The 18,199-nt window shown below is 46.6% G+C and overlaps 1 protein-coding gene across 3 annotated transcripts in view; it reads left to right on the forward strand.

The window, feature by feature from the left end:
* The window catches only part of LOC146784103 (uncharacterized), a 310,978-nt gene that overhangs the window by 92,970 nt on the left and 199,809 nt on the right, over positions 1-18,199 (forward strand). For all 3 annotated transcript variants that reach the window (XR_014970441.1, XR_014970442.1, XM_085633423.1), the window contains exon 5: positions 6,994-7,135. The gene's annotated coding sequence lies outside the window, so the exon portion shown is untranslated. The remainder of the gene's footprint in view (positions 1-6,993; positions 7,136-18,199) is intronic.

Raw genomic sequence — 18,199 nt, forward strand, 5'->3', positions numbered from 1 at the left:
AAGCCAACTCAGAATATGGACAGTGATAGAGCTCCACAGTACTGCCCTATGGAAGCTGATTTTCCCCGACCACGACTCCGGCAGTCAGTGGTGTGCTGGTAGTATTGATGGTTCAGTCATAGTCTTCGGAAATGCAAGCCGCCCAATTTGTAATGCAACCGTTGGACCGCCAAGCTCGCCGTGTTCAGACCGCCACCGCCAATACAGCAGTTCACTGACCCCCAAACTTGTAATATGGCCCATAATGTATAAATACAAACATTTTAGGTTGGATTTATTTTAATACATATTTTAAAATAATCTTCTACTTACTGTTCTTAAATTAATTGAATAAGATCAGTGTACTGATAAATGGCATCCCTGTGTCTTCCATCATGATTTTGAGAGGCTCCTCTTCATGCATGGAGGCCTTGGGGTTATCCCTAACCACCCTGAGTGGTGTTTGAAGAAACCCTGGGCTCCTCAGGTCCTTGTTGGAAACTGTATTGCACTCCTTTTAGTTGTACCAAATTTCCTTTCCCCCAAAGCATTGAAATCTTCTTCAAAGAAGCCCCAGACTGAGGGGCATATTTACCAGAGTTGTGGCACAGAACAGCAAGTTCCCTTGCTCCACTGCTCTGTGTCACACATAAGGGCAGGAATGCCCCCTATTTATCCAGTACGGGACATTGCTGTCCTTCCCCTGCACTGGTGCCATTTTGGCAACCTAACGCCAATGCAGGCATCTTGCACCATGGTGCAAGGGTCACTGTGTTGCATGCAGGATTGTTTTTGTGCAGGAAGGGGCACCTTCCTTCACAAAACCAATCCATAGAGGCGTTTTCCTCTTTCTGTGTGTGCCGCAGAATGCAGCACACATAGAAAGAGGAAATAATTAGGAGAAATAAAGACATTTCTTCTTGTTACGCGGCACCTGGGGAGGCGTATCTTTTCGGCGCATTCCCAGGTTTGCCAGGTTTTGTAAATCTGGGAATGCATCAAAAGCCATGGGATTTGCGCGGAAACACCCACTACAACGTCAATGGAAATCCTCCCTTGTGCAGAGTAATGCAACACAGCGATTTTCGCTGTGTTGCAGTACTCCATATTTATAAAGCCATTCAAAGGCACACAAAGTGGCCTTGCGTGGCTTCATAAATGTGACTTGGATCTTTGAGTTGTGCATGTACCATGTTGCATGGTGCAAGCATGATGCAAGGCCCTTGTAAATATGTCCCTGTGTTTGTATTACTTTTTTAACGCAAACCTGATGCAAAGTGTTCAGGTAGGATGTACTATCCAACGCAGATCATGATTTGTGTTGGCTAATAACTCAAAGTAAAAAAAGGTTGTGCAGTGAGCATCATTGTGTCACTTTGAGTCAATGGGGGGGTATAATTAGTGGTGCATGGGCATTCTCATGCAACCAGTAATGGGTTTTGCTGCAAATCCTTAGTTACAAAGAATTGTAGACAGGGATTTGCACGGCAACTCAAACTCACCTAGAGGCTGGCCATTGAGAAGAAATGTCTTTATTTCTCATTGTTTTCCCATATTGCATTGTACAGCACACATAGAAAGAGGGAAAAGACTTGAAGCATAGGTTTTGTACTGTAAAGGACCCCTTTGCACTTGCCCACAAAAGAGTAAGCCCATTACTATTTACAAACTGTATTTTTACATTTACTTCAGCCAAAAATGACCAGAAATAGCTGTAAATGTACTCTAGCCCAGCACCATACATGGCCAACCACTGCTACTGCAACACCCTCCTGTACGAAATAATGGAAGTTCGGACTTAAAATAAAACTCCATAGGAAATAATGTGAAATGAAATTACATTATTTAAATGAATTTAAAAAAAATGTATTTTAAAAAAAATTATCAAGATAAAGTATTTTTACATTTTACATAGTTTTAAAATGTTTTATATTAAAAGAAATGGTCACATTATTTTTTGTTTAAAATATTAGAAAGTTATTTTAAATTAAGGATATACATCACTTTAAATAATGTTTAATACATAATAAAATTATATATTTTTTTACTTTAGGTAGGAATTTGATCAATCATTTAAAATTTTGAATCAAATTTGAAATTATAATCATATTTTCAAAACAATTAATTTTTAAATATAAATTAATGTATTAATGCTGTACTTTTTGATGTTGTTCTAAACTACTAAAATTATGTAGCATCAACAATTAAAATTAAAACATGTTTTCTGTTCATTTATTTTTTTAGTTTAAGAAACTTTTTATCTTGCCCTATATTTACCATGCAGTTATTTTTCCACCGGTGGTAGGGACCTCCATCTAAGGGTCCGATTACGATGTTGTTTGGAAACTATCCAGAACAAATTGGTTCCTGACTAGTTTCCAAACAAATCGGGTCCTGTGAGTCCGGACGACTGATTACGATGCCTCTCAACATTGTTCGGTCAGACTCACATTGACTTCAATGGAAGCCTGTGTTCCAAATGCAAACACAGGCTCCCATTGAAAAAAGGGGTGTTTGGGAAATACCTTGCACCCAGTTGCAGGCACCCCATGGTGCCTACGACATTATGCATGGTTGGGAAGAGGGGTCCCTTGGGTACACCCATGGGCCACATTCGGACTTCTCTGGATGAAGGGGGGCCTGCAACAGGCCCCCAAAGACAGATCCCGGCAGCCGTCTTGTCTCGGGCCTACGAATCGGAACGGCTGTCTGAATCGGTCATCATAATCGATCGTCCGGAAACCGTGTCCATAGAGCTGTACGAATCGGCTCTGAAAGACTTGGGCTATCCAGATGCCTTTTGGAACCAATTCGGTCTGTTCGAATGGTTTTCAGGACATCGTAATCGGTCGTTGGGAAAACGGTACGATTCGGTAGGAAACAAGGGCTCCAAATATGATTCGCAATACCGAATCCCATTCGGAGCCCTTCCTAACAACATCATAATCGGCCCATAAGTGTGAAAAATTACTACTAGTAGTAACTTTAAACAGTTAGCTTATTTTTCATATGATCATACGCAGATCTACCTGAACATCTCAATAATTCAAGATGTGACATTCATGAGCTATTGTCTACAAAAAGTAATAAAATGAATGTCTGCCAATCTTCTAAAGCATAACGGTGAGAAAACTGAGTATCTCCTCATCAAGAGTACAACTAAACACAGAATAAATGGGGAGAGGTCAGTCAAACTCAATAATGAAAAATTCCCCTTAGCTGCTGCTATAGTAATGAAATGTTTGGTAATGTGGCTTGGCTCTAATGGGAATTTGGCTTGACTCCAGCCTCTCTATGACTTGTGATGCAGCACAAGCTGCTAACAAATCACGAGCAGCATTCCAAATCATCAAAAACGTAAACCCTTTCTACAGCATATTTTCAGAGGCTTTCAGAAATTGACTATGGGAACTCTGCATTAGACAGTATACCTTCCCCCATCAGAGCAATATCCCACTCTGCACCAGAATTATATCCGGATCCAAAAAGTTCATCCACATTCGGTCTCTCCTCAAGGCCTTCATTGGTTCGCCCTCGAGGGCAGGTTAAAATAAAAATCACCACGCATTACGTTCTTGGTAATACACCACAACTATCAGGTGTATCTACTGTTTAGCATCAAAAAACCTGGTGGTACCAAGTTTCTCAGGAGCTCACAAAATCTCACTCTGAAAATCAAAAGACTTTACTCAGAAAGTAGCTACACAATCGTTCTCTGCTGTAACAATTACATTACACAAGTCATTGCTAGTTGAAATAAGAGCAGCTGATTCTTACTGATCTTTTGGAAAAAAATGAAGGGTTCCTCTTCAAACAATATCAAATTTAAGACTGTTCTCCATTCACCGTCAATTTATTGACAATTGACGATCCTGTCTCATCTCTCTCTGCCCTCCCCTTTTTCATATCCAAACCCTGTTCCTCACTCTTCTGCACTTTATAGTATACTAACTTAATCCATAATGTATTTGCTTGTTATCTCTCATTGTAAGTAATTTTGAAGTATATAAACTTCACCTTGTTGTATGTACAGTACACTAATACAATGAGGTATTATGTCTTGTAAGCATAAGGTAAATACAACCTAGTAGACCCTTCTCGACATTTTGACAAGTTCAGGAATGGACCAACTTACCAATTATGGACTGGAGCAACAGACAAGTTATGAACCACTCATCTCCTTCAACCTATATGGAACTAATGTGTACTGGGTACGTAACTATGCCGGAGACTATGAGACATATTTATTTATTGTTGTTATGAGTTCTGGCAGCCTTTCTCCCAAGTGCCCACAAAGAAATTCACACTGTCATTTTTAAATGCCTTTAGTTTAAGCCATGTGTATTGCAGAATATATTTTCAAAAATATTACATAGTGATAGTATAAGCAGAGAATGTAAATATTATAGAAATGCACAACATATTATTTCTGGTGCTTTTAAAGGATCCCTACATGGCTAAGTATCAAATGTATTGCCTTAACGGGGATCAGTATTTCAAAAGAATCAGCACACATTATACTTCTTTTATGTTTGCCCAGTTTGTGGGCGTGTCTGCAAGACACAGATACGTTTTGTCTTTTTGGCTCACGATATTGTAAGACAAAAAGCTCCATTAGCCTTGGATGACTCCACTCTGAGTTGTGCTTTCCTACCAGTGGTGGCTGGTATGGAACAGTGGTGGCAGGGATGTGGTCGAAGTGGAAAAGAAAAAAAAACACTTACTTCTGCACGGCCGTCGTCTCTCCTCCGTTGTTCCTCCTCTAGGAGGCAGGAAGCACACAGGCTTCCTTAAGCCAATCATGACGCTGCTATAACCAGCATGACAGTAGCATTGTGATTGCTCTGAGCGGGCTGGTTTGGCACTCAGGCAGGGAGTGAGAGGCTGTGCATGTTCTCCACCCAGGCTGTGCAATACAGTCAGTTGGAGAACATGCTGAGTGCACATGACTGTTTGACAGGCCCAAGACGGCCAACCAAACCGTCATGCGCATTTCAGTGCACAAACCACTCCTCCCCCTGCTACCTGTGACAACAGTCAAGTCCCACCCAGCCCCAAAACTGGCTTCAGCGTGGAAAAATAAGGTGATAATAACATTGTGTTATTATCATTTCATTTTTCCTTTTGTGCACTGCTGAAAAGCAATGGGATGACGCACCTCCGCCTTAGCAGTGGAGCCACTGCTGCTCCCTATTGTCTGGAATGTCGAGGTCCCACGCTCTCCCATAGAGAGGGTTGTCAACAATTATAAACCATTAAAAGTGTTTGTTCTGAAAAAATGTAACTTGTGATGTTGCTATAAGGTGAAATATATCACTTGAGATTTCCATTGTACACTCATGTTAAAGTTGGATATTATTTAGTGACAGATTATGAGTTTGGCAGTGCTGCGCCGGGTCTGCACCGCCCCTGCACCGCCAAACCAGTGGTTGGGTCACCCTCCAGATTACGAGTTTTTCTCGTGTCTGGCAGGCTTTTTTTCACGTTCCCACAGCGGTGCCCTGAAAATGAGCACCCCAATGGGAACGCCAAAAACAGTTCCTACACTGCATGGACTGTAAAGTTCATACCGTGCAGGAACTGGGGTGCATGCACACAGGGGGCCACATTTTGTTCCCCCATGCATGCACCCCAGGGCACAGAGGCACAAGGTGTCCCTTTAGGGCCCCCTTTGTTTCCTCTATGCAGTTTTCATGGAGGAGAAAGCATCATAAATACCGTGGCGGAGAGGAAACCCATAATATGCTTGGCGGGACCTACGGTGGTCCTGCCAAGCATATTGCAGCCCCCTGACCACCACAACACCACCAGGATTTGGCGGTTCCCTAGCGGCTGCAGCGGGGCATGACGGTCAGACCATCACGCCCCCACTAGGCTGGTGGTCCGTGGACTGCCAGGCTTGCAATCGGGCCCCAGCTTTTTTCTAAGAGCTGCCTATTCCAATGAATATAGGAACTAGAAGCATGCTATCAAACCACCTGATAAATGGCATGTACATTGTTGCCCAACAATGAAAATAAATGCCTCAGCCTTTGCAAATGAACAATTACTTATATGGACTGAGCAAATGAGGAAATACGTGATATGAGGGTCCTTAAAAAACATATAAAGAAAAATGTATGGCACAGGTAGAGTATGCTCTATATGAATGCATAAAGAAACATATACGCCCACAGTCCAGACGCAGAGGTGGGTAGAGATGTTTGTGTGAGTACCATTGAGCTGGGTAACAATAAACATCTTTTCTTCCGCACCAAGATGCCCTTTTGGGTGAACATGCGCTTTACAAATACATGTTATGTTATGTTATATGTTATGTTATGTTATGTTATGTTATATGTTATGTTATGTTGTGCTATTTTATGTTATCTTATGTTATGTTATGTTATGTTATGTTATGTTATGTTATGTTATGTTATGTGATGTTATGTTATGTTATGTTATGTTATGTTATGTGATGTTATGTCATGTGTGCTGGTGGTAGAAGTTTACAGAATAGATTCAAGCGAAGAAGTTCTTTGTTAAACTAGGAATGAGCAATCACAATAGAAAGGGTCTAAACAGTGCTGTGCTTTTATCTGTCTTCGCTGAAGTTCTCGTCTATTACTCCAACATCACATTCGCCTTGCTTTGGCAGCAGCGTCAGTTTCTGGCCAGAAGACGCAGGCATCCCTAGAATCTTACTGAGGGATCTACCGGTCTCTTTCTGTGGCTCCTCAGCTGTCAGCTCTATTAGTAATCTTCACCCAAGTAGGTCGCATATGGGAAGTTCACAGGCCACAGCTTCTGTTCCAGGCTCTGTGGAGCATCAGCTTGCAAGTTCCACTGAGTAAGAAGATGTTAGCTTGTGTCTCTTACATTGAGGTTAAGGATACAGTGTATATTTCGTTTCGGAGGAAGGAGGGTGGGACTTGGATTTTCCGTCTGTTTTCATCAGTAGAGGTGCTCGTTATAAAAATGCCTCATATTTAATCAATATACGTATAAATAACTCGTTTGCTCTTTCAACTCCAGATTCCGGCTTTTCCAGGCTTTCCAGGCTCCCGCTTCCCGCTCTCTGCCCTCCAGCCAAGCCAGTGGCCGCGGTGAATTCCGGCGCGGCGGTGAGATCAGACTCCATCTGCACAGTGCTTTAAATGGGAACAAATAAGTGCAGGTACTCATTAAATTGAGCTAGGGGCGTGGCTAGTGGGCGGGGTTAGAGGCGGAGCGAGACATGATACAAAAACACTTCTATTGAGTATTAATTTTGCCCTTGCATTTCCTGGATAGTGGTCTTAACTTTCCATATGTGCAGATTAATAGCTAAAACCCTGTGCCAAGTCATCAACAGTACATTTAGCACTTTCAGGCTACTAATCAATGTGCTCTAGGGCGAGAGAGGCTCTGCGACTTACATCGGTTGCAGGACAGAACAAAACATGTGAGAAATGTATTAATCGAAACAAAATGTGTTAACTTGTTACACAAAATGTAGGCCAAACGCCAAATGTTCATGTTTCCTTGTTTTGTGATATTTACCGCTTCTTAATATAATAATTGTAGTGTTCCTACTTGCTTGCATCTGGCGCAATCCTTATATATACACAAGAGTGCACACACATAAACAAGCATTCCTCGTATTTCTTTTCAAATACGTCCTGATTCTGTTCCTCTTAAACATACACCACCTGTCTTCACATCTCAAACCTCGGGATCCCTCCCACACTCCCCTCTCTCCCATTTGTAGCTAATTCTGTCCCCTATTGTATCCTATCACTCTCTCTACCATCACTCTTTCTATTTCTAGTCTGCCCTCTCCACGCCTCTCTACCTCTTTCTGTAACTTGTCTGGGTCTCTTACATATCTATATCTGCGCTTACCCCTTCAGCCTCTGCTCCTTCCCCCTCACTCTTCACCTTCACTCACCCTCCTTTTCCCTCCTCTCCCCTTGGCAGAAGGCCCCATGGCCTGGGAGCTTGCAGTGGCAGGCAGTGAGCACTGCAGGGTCCCGAGCATATGCAGAGGCCAGCAGGGTCGAGGTCAGGGGAAGAACAATACGGGCCTCCAAAGAAAAAGTCAGTTGACCTCCTCCCACCTCACCTGGGCACCAGGGAGACCACCACCTCATCCCCGCCCATCATGGCCTCAATGTCCCAGCAGGCGGGCGGGGTGGGGTGGATTTGCACGGGCAAGTGAGAGAGGAAAAAGACAATCAGACCCCACTGGGAGGTCAAAGGGTGAAAATGGCCCTTTGTACCTGCGTTCCTCCACAGCAAACACTAACAAGACGACCTAGCGGAAGGCCTCCAATTGGCAGTTCAGGCCCCATCAGGCAGTTGCCACAACTGAATAATACAGACAGACGGCAACGGACAACAGGCGACCAAAATTCGTCACTCAGCAGACCCTCGTACACTTGTCCAGTGCTCACATTATCAGTCAGAACATGAGTACCGGTACTCTCCTTGACAGTGGAGAAGTGCCGGTACTGAGCTTGGTAAAAATGAAAAGTGCCGGTACTCAGTACCGGTGAGTGCCGACTCATTTAAAGCACTGCATCTGCACCGGCGCCCCCTCGGTACCCCGGTACCCCCCCACACGCTTGCCACAGTCCTCAGTTAAAGGTTTCAGGAAAAGGCTGATAGTGGCTGCGGCGGACACCGGCCCGACTGTCTCCCGAAGAGTCCCAGGTGGGGGCAGGGAGAGGCAGTCGCGGTGCCCGTCACTCGGCTCCACAGTGCTAAACCTGAGGTGGGGGCACTGAGGTCAAGCCAAGCTGAGCAGCGGAGATCAAGCACCCAGAGCTTGGGGTTCCGCCGGCAAGCTCAGTGTGCCAGCAGTGCATGTCTCCTGCAATCTACGCACACCAGGCACACCAGACACCCAAGCAGGCTCGGCAGTGGCGGTGGTAATGGAGTTGTCACGGAGGCGTAGCAAGACCGAGGCAGACCGAGTGTGTTTTCCATTGTTCCCCAGCTCTTCTCAGGAGCCTTTATTTGCCTGCTGGCTATATTGACCCCCGGCTCCCCCGGCTCCTGCCCCATCTGCATTTCTGCTTTCCTGCAACCCGGTGGTTGCGCTGAGCACGGCCCCAGCCAGCTCTGCGATTTCACCATTTTCAACATTGACAGCATCAACTGCAACATAAGCCGATTAAAGCTTTAAGTTCTCCGCAAGTGAGTGCGTGTGGGAGCCTAACATCACAGCCTGCCCCCGTTGCTCTAACTGCCCCAGGCAGGGGACGCACCTAACCAGTGTGTGCTCTTGAGGCACCACAGAGGTACCACTGAGGTATTAGGGCACTGGGGGACTGAGGCACTGAGGCATTACAGGGGAACTGCCGGATACTACCTCACTACCCCACTACAACCCTGCAATGAGGTCAGGGAAAACCAGGAAATTGCAATCCAAACCCCTACCCAAAGCTATAAGGCAAGAGTCCCTAAGTGATAACTCAGACACAGTGGAAGCACCATCCCTGGACATACCTCAGCCCAGTGTGACTCATGGACATGCTCAGTCACCATCAACTCACCTTTTGATTCCTCCGACACTTTCTGTCCACCTGTCGGGGCCATCACCTTCTGTCAGCTCCAAACCTTCAGATATAAAACCAGGCATGACAATCCGTGTGGCCACTTCCACCAAATGGGCGACATTGAGGGATATCTTAAAAAACGTTGCAGCAACAAAAAAGCCAGGCCTTACCTCAAATACTTCGTACAGCACTGCGATGGAAGCTACAGTCGCCCCTCAGCTTTCAGATCGGAACTCAAACCAAGTAGATGCTTGATTCACGATGGCCCCCACAGGTCAGGCCTCAGTCTGCCTCAAAACACATCCTCCTCAAGAATTCCAACGAAGGACGAATACCCAGCGCCAAAGGCTATCGAGAGCTGCTCACTATCACCTCTACAGGGATTTAATGTGTTCCAACACAACCAGCTATCAGCCAATGTAAAGCCAACCCCAGTCTCACCTCAAAATACCCCTCTAAGAGAGGACGGCCAGCTTTTTATTAATACAAGCTCGCCACCACCGTTAACACCAAATGCACAGACCACGATTACGGCTTCGGACGAGCAAGCTTGGAGTAAACCAGCATTAATCGCCCAAAGGGAATTACAAACAGGGCCTACTTTATGTGAGGACCTCCTTTCACCCACAAAATTCATACCGGAGCCACCTGACCAGCACAACCACACGGGCCCCTCAACAGGTGGCCCGATCATTAAAAACTCATTTGACCTGTCCTTTTTCAATGACGATCACAACAAGCCTCCTGCCACTGAGAGCTGCTACTCGAACAACGAGAACATTCTTTGGTCTCAACTCTCGCAAACACTCCAATCAACAGTTTCAGCTTTAAACTATCATTCCGATAAAGTGGACTTGCAGGTGGGCCTCTTAAACACACTTGCCGTGTTCACAGATGGGATTAACCAAAAGCTAGAGGGCCTTAACACCCTGATCACAAAAGCACAATCTAAAGCTCACCTACTGCAGGCGGTATGTTGTTGTTCACCAATAATCGACAGTCTCTCTTCGTTACCTGAGTTCCTTGCGTCAGTTTTAACTGAAGTCAAGAAACTCCCATTATCAGGGCAGACCCGTATTTCTTCCCAGGATTATTGTTCTCCCGTGGTATCGGACACAGTTTTTCAGAAACCAAACAACAGGAATCAAGGCCCCGATAATAACAAAACCTTATTAGGAAGTTCGAGATCTGTCAAACTAACAACCCCTGGCACTACCAACCCCATTTTTGAATCTCAAAACGTGGACAAAACAAACCGCATAATCCGTCAATCCTCAACAACTAACTCGACCGCCTTAAAATTAACTCAAGTGACTCCTTTAAAGAGCATATGTTCAATCGGCAACATGGCTCCTGAGAGCTCCGGCCCTGCTGCCAGCAAAGAAGTAAACACGGCCCACTTCCACAAGATGAGCAAGAGAGAAAAAAAAAAGACTCCGGAACAAACGCAACAGACAAGTAACTAAAAGTCGAAACACAATAAACCACTACTTTAAAAAAAACACCTCTACCTTATCACTGGGCTCGTCCAGCACAATTAGTTCCATTATCAGCCATTCCTCGGACCAACAATCAACTTTGTATAAAAAAACTATATCAACAAACCCACAACTTGTATCAAACACTTGGTCTGAGAAAATTGAAGTTCTTAAGCCTACTCTCCAAACATCACCAAAGGGAGGCCTTCCTCCACCCAACGAGGAGCCCGAAACAGATCAGGGCAACCCGTCACCCACAAACGACAACTTAATGGCCACCCTGGGTGCTAGTACATCTATCCTGCTGACAGCAGGCAAGACGAGACCAGGGAAGAACTCAGAGGGTCTAGCACATGCCGCAGGTAATCCCAGCCATGACGTAGAGGAAAGGCATCGACCAATTCCAACTACGACCCAGGGTCCTGACACCAAGTATAAAATCACTCTTAACAAAGCAAGTCCTAACTCCTTTAGCAGTAAAACCATCTCTAACAAAGTGTCTCCAAACCTTTCTAGCAAAAAGACAGGCTCCCTGCAAAAACCTTTTGGAAATCAATGGGGACCGGACAATACCGTAAAATCCCCAGTTCTTACCATCGTCCCCACAGAGAGCCACCTGTGCAAAGATGCGACCCAGACCAAACTGTTATTAGTCCCGGAGTATATTTCCCAAGGCCCGCACGACATTCTGAATCGTAGGAACATTCTCAGACTTTTTAAATCAATTCCAGAATTAAACAAACTGGAATCCAGAGACATAACATCTATTGGGGTTAAACCCAGTAACAGCAACCGATCAATTGAAACAACCTTGATAACCTTGGCAACCGAAGCAATAAAGGACCTGGTACAAGCACACAAAGAGCAATTTAACAGCTGGGGTATAAACCTAGTAACACCTACCGATCTTTGGTACCCCTCAATTTTAACTAGTGCCTTGGTTCCTGCTATCCAATCAGTAAATCCACCATTTTCAATATTAAGATCAGCTCGAAGCAGCTCTCTAACAGAGTGTGGCGAGCTAGCCACAGACAGCCAATCCACTGTAAAGCCCGAATGGGCCTGGCTGCCAGGGGACCAGCTCCGAGGCCATAAAGATTGAAATATTATCCACTCCAGTTTGTCGATATGCTCCTGGAACATTAATGGCCTTGATACAAAACTTCAATCCCCCGAAGACGCACTTAATGTAGCCGCCCCTTTAGGCTTACGCCCCCTAACTTTCCTGCACGAATTTCAAATTCTCAAACAAAAGAAAGATCAAGTTCAACCGGACAAACAAACAGGAAGAGGCCGGGGAGCAAGAGGCAAAGGTCCAAAAAGAGGAAAAGGAAGAGGAATAAGAAAAGACACAGACAAGTAAAACGAAGGGGAGGAAGAACACAGTTGGTTACCAATAACTCTGAGACAAATGATGATGCAATCTCCATCATCAATCTATCTTCTCGCTCACTATCATTGATCGAAGAATCAGTATTCCTGTGGAAAATTAGCTGGTAACTGAACATTATCTGCGCCATCTTGCCTCTCCCCAGCGCTACGCACAGAAAACGCACGGCAGCCATTTTAGGCACCTCACTCTCTCTCCCCGCTCATCGTCGATCACCAGCGCGTCCCTCAGGCGCTGCGAACATCCCCCGCGCGCTGGCCACCCCCGCTCTCTCACACATGGGCCATAAAACCTCTCCTTCTGCGCGACCCTGCCATGGAATCGCGCCCCGTGCCTGACCAACACCTCCTTTCATCCCATACATGGTCATACATCCTTTTGATAAACCCCCTTCCTCCGCGCCCGATTGTCCGAACCAATCCCAGGCCATCACCTAGCCCTACGGATGCAGTTTATTGCCCCTACTGTAAAGGAAACAACCCACATCAAAGGGATTACAGTGGATCAAGGCCCCCACCCCCTGAGACCCGACCAGTCGCACACACACCCCCGGGAATTGGCGGAATGTCCTGCCGTGTGATAGCCATCCCCTACTGTGGGTGGGGTGGGGACTTCTACTGTAGTCATGTGTGGGAGCGGATCTCGGCCGGGGATACTGAGGATGTCCTTTCATGCATCAAAGCGATCTCAAGAATGTGCCATGTATGATAAACCTGCAATAAAGTCATAAACCTGTGTATAAGAGGCCAGGCCTCAGAGATGCAGTTAGAGCACCTCGTGACGATACCTTGCTGTCTGATCTGATGTGTTCCACTCCGACGGAATAAAACTTTGTTTCCGGCCTTCCAGTCTCCGGCGCCTGCCTCTTTGTTGATTTATCATTGAAAGGTATAAGAGGCGATTACCGCCGGGCAATACTTGAAAGGTTATCGACTGCGACTGCCGCTACCATTTAACAATTGGCGTCCCAAGCGTGGGGCCCATCAGCGACACATGGACCCAGTGAGAGAGGTCCCAACGACAGAGTGAACGACTGCAGCGATCGGGAGAGCTCCTGCCTGATAAGACCCTCGTCTGGCAGCCGATCATCCGAACTTCACTGGTTCCGAACAGACCTCTCTCGAGTGATCTACGGTCCTGACTGGGAACCATCAGGAGTGCCGTGGCAATAACGGAGAATAGAGGACGATCGGGCGCTGGAGGCGGAAGACGAGAAACTGTCCATGCGGTCCGGGTAAGGTCGTGAAACACGACAAATTGCGAAACGATTGATTGATTGAAAATACTAGTATTGCTTATTGATTGTTCTTCTTGAGATATTCGCTGCCTGCAAACGGGGAAGAGCAGAAATACTCTCTCTCCCTTTGCAGATAGTGAAGGGTAGGTAACGCAGACTTTTGTCCCCATTGTAACCCGACGTGCCTATTTTTATCTCCCCATTGATTGATTGTCCGAAGCATTGATTGTTTTGAAGAGTTGTTCCTCTTTGAGGTATTCGCTGCCTACAAACGGGGAAGAGTAGAAATACTCTCTCTCCCTTTGCAGATAGTGAAGGGTAGGTAGCGCGGACTTTTGTCCCCCATTGTAATCTGTCGCGCCTATTTTCCTCCCCACTGATTGATTGTCCGAATATTGATTGTTTTTGAAGAATAGTACTTCTTGAGATATTCTCTGTTTGCAAATAACGTAGAATAGAGATATTCTGTCTAGTCTTTGCAAATAGTGAAGGGTAGGTAACGCAGACTTTTGTCCCCATTGTAACCCGTCGTGCCTATCTCTTTCTCACCATTGATTGATTGATTGTCTGAATACTAGTTGTTCGATATTGGTTCTTTGGAGGTATTCTCTGCTTACAAATAACGTAGAATAGAGATATTCTGTCTAGTCTTTGTAAGCAGTGAAAAGATAGGTAGTGCAGACTTTTGTCCCCATTGTAACCCGTCATGCCTATCTTCTCCCCACTGGTTGGTAGTTGGTTCTGCCCGGACCGCTTATTAGAGGTGAACCATCCGGCTCCACTGGAGGGCACCCCTAATAAGGACATGTTCACCAAATATGGACTAGTCGCCGTAGCTTATAGCAAGCTATGGCATAAATATACAAAGAAGGACCCCGAGAGTCAGTGGCCACTGATGGGATCCTTCGATGACCATAAAATAGAAACGCTGGAAACAGCTCTACGTAGCAATAAAACGACGCCCACTATGCTCGATAGTATCGGCATGTGGCGCAAAGAAGCAACGCAACGAAAAAAGAGAGATGAAGTAAAGGCAGAAAAAGAACTATGAAGGGCAGCTCACCTTGCCGCTAGAAAGTTAGAGGAAGAGATAAAGGAGAGAAAAGAAGCCAAACTAAAACAAGAGTCTGAAACATCAGGCCAGTGCCCCGTTAGGACCTCTTCTACGCTCTACCCTGAGTTACCTTCCAAACAACGAGCGAATGATGAATTGCTATTAGTTCCCCCGATCATCTACATGCCCCCTCCATACGCTCCCTCCCAACCTGTAGTACAGCACCCGCAACCCCCAAACGCAAGTGAAAGCAGTACCGGGGCCTCGGTCCTCACGGCCTCCGCGCCGGCCGAGCCTCTTGTACTGAACACAACGTTAGCAATAACGTTAGATGACCCTGAAACGAGAAAGAAAGATTCCGCCAGAATGAATCGACTAACAAAGGATGAACGGGCCGGAATCGATAAGGTAGTAAGGACACTAGTAGAACGGAAGGAAAGTGAGGAATATGTAACAGACATGTATAACTCGTATGCCGACAACCGCAGACGACACTTTGTCGTGCGACTTTGTTATTACACCCTGAATGCCTATGAGGATAGGTACCAAGATAGAGGTCCCGAAGGCTTAGCGACCTTGTATAGGAAGGTAGACATTGGGGAGGAAGGAGAGGGCGATGTGACGGACTTCTTCACTCGTACGCTCGAAGTCTTCCGGCACCTTAAGGAACACGGACAGACAACCAAAGCAAAGACCCCCGTAGCGACTGAACCCCAGGCAGGAAAGGCTGATACCATGATGCCTATCAAAGAAGCCGCCCCCTACTGGGTCCCCCCACGAGGTCAGGGAACACACGACGACATCAACCACCAAGATGCGAAGGGAAGGGTTGTGTATAACTGGGTCTACCAGCCATGGGACCGACAAGACATTTTGACCTTTAGAAAAACACTACCCGACTTAAGAAAGAACCCGACTGCCTTCTACACCGAACTAGGCACAGCCTTAGGTTCAACAATAATGACCCTAGCAGATATCGACTTGTTCTTTGGGTTATGTCTGCCGGCTGATGTGTGGAAACAAATCCGGAAAGTCGACCACGCTGAGCCGTTCGGATATACCTGGGTACAACTCGATACCATATACAAACAGCGAGAACCGGGACAGAAACCCCCAAAAGCCATATTAGAGCTCCCAGACAAGATTGTACAGAAATTGAAGACTCTAATCCCAGAAAGAAAGGTAGACTGGTCGATAGTGACGGCTTGCCGCCAGAAACCCCAAGAGGATGTGTCTGAATACTTCTCTCGGTTCGAGACAGTGTTTTCCGATTATAGTGGCCAGGACATGACCACTGCAACCGGACATCACCTCTTTGTCCAGAATTATGTGAAGGGTCTGTCACAGGAAGTCTCCCAGAAGTTACAGACCAGCGAGAGTAGTTGGGCAGCCTCCAAAACCGCAGCAATCCTCCAGATGGCCCAATACTACGAACATCAAAAGAATGAGAATGATAGGGCGTCCGAGAGAAAGAAAAAGGAACTGAAGGAGAGGGTAATGATAGCACAGTTGCAAGGGGTGACCATAGGAAGGGAGCCCCCTAAAGGAAATTACCAACCAACCACCCCTAGAAAGCTACCCCCTAGAGACCATACACCTGCACCCTACACTGGACGAAGAGACCTAGATGGGAACCAATGTGCGTTCTGTAGAGGGTTCGGACACTGGAAATCCCAGTGCCCGGTCCTTCTGGAAATGAACAAAAATAGGGACACCAGAGACACAGCATATGACCCCAGAGGTAGAGGACAGGGACGAGGGTACACGAACGACGACGCCAACGACAGGCCAGGCAGACTAAACACCTTTGATCGCCCCCGACAAAACCAGTGCCAGCAGTCCGACTACGAAACCACCCATGACTTCGCATAGGACTGCCAGGGGCAAGGGAGGGGTCCAGTCGAACTCCGTGTTGACCAGCAAGGTCCTTACGTCACTGCTAAGGTCTTGGGCACAAAGTCTCCATTTCTGGTAGATACTGGGGTGACACGTAGTGCGTTATCTAAACGACTGATTCCTAGGGCACCCTTGTCTGGCTCACACGTAACCTCAATAGGCTTCGATGGAACGCCCTCCACTAACCCCTTGTCAGCACCAATCTCCTTTGACTTAGAAGATAACACCACTGACACGACATTTCTGCTCTCCTCCAACACCCCCGACGCTATTATGGGACTTGATTTGCTTAAACATTTCCGAGCTACCATTAGATGTTCCCCAGACGGAGTGCGAGTCATTCTGCACGATAACCCGGATCTGTTCAGGTCTTGTCTCACACGACGTATGTTCTCTATAACCGATGCTGATTTGTCCCTACTCGACACGTTAACCTCACATCTATGGGCTAAAACCGACTCAGATGTAGGGCGCATGGTGATCGACCCTGTACACATAACTGTCCGACCAGACGCAGTACTTCCAAAGCTTCCACAGTACCGGATATCGCCCGAAGGCGAGAAGGCATTGGTGGAAATCATCCAGTCCCTGGTCGATGCAGGAGTGGTAGAAGAAGTAGTCAGTAATGTTTGCAACAGCCCTATCCTACCCATAGTAAAGAAGCAAGGCGAGGGGGATGAGAAAGCATACCGCTTCATTGTTGACTTACGAGAGGTCAACAAAGTAGTCATACCTCAGTACCCCGTGGTCTCGGACATCACCACCATCCTCACCCTGATTCCGTCCACTGCCACCACCTTTACAGTTATTGATCTTAAGAACGCCTTCTTTTCCATCCCCATCCACCCAGACAGCCGCTACCTGTTCGGCTTCACCCTGAAAGCCCATTCATACAGATTCTGTAGGGCACCCCAAGGCTACACTGAGAGCCCCAGTATTTATAGCCAAGCCCTCAAGAGACAACTAGATGCAGTCCAGCTACCAGATGGAGTGGTGTTAATACAGTACATCGATGACATTCTTTTGGCGGCCGACACCACTCCACTTGCAGTCACAGCCACCATTCACCTCCTCCACTTCCTCGCGGAGAACGGTCACAAGGTCTCCAGGAAGAAGTTACAATTCTGCCAACCCCAAGTGACATACCTAGGCCACCTCCTATCCAAGGACGGGAGGAAACTTACACCTGACCGAATTCAGACCATCCTAGAAACCCCTGTTCCCAAAACCCAGAAGCAAGTGCGGTCTCTGGTAGGCCTCACCTCCTTCTGTCGACAGTGGTTGCCAAACTTCAGTCTTATTATAAAACCTCTGCTTTCCCTGTTGGCTAAAGATGCCCCCTTCCCCCTCCCCTGGACACCCGAATGCCAATCCTCCTTCAAAGAATTACGAGATGCCCTTTGCTCAGCACCAGTCCTAGGAACCCCAGACTACACTAAACCTTTCTCCCTCTACACCCACGAAAGAGAGGGATGCACGTTGTCTGTCTTAACCCAGTCCATAGGCTCTAAACAACTCCCTTGTGCCTACTTCTCTGCCACTCTTGACCCTGTAGCCAGAGCTTTGCCCACCTGCCTTCGAGCAGTAGCCGCCGCTGCTGTCTCTATCCGACAAAGTGAGGGGATCGTGCTCTCGAACCCTCTC

The sequence above is a fragment of the Triturus cristatus genome, chromosome 11 (genome assembly GCF_964204655.1).
Source record: "Triturus cristatus chromosome 11, aTriCri1.1, whole genome shotgun sequence".
Classification (NCBI taxonomy): Eukaryota; Metazoa; Chordata; class Amphibia; order Caudata; family Salamandridae; genus Triturus; species Triturus cristatus.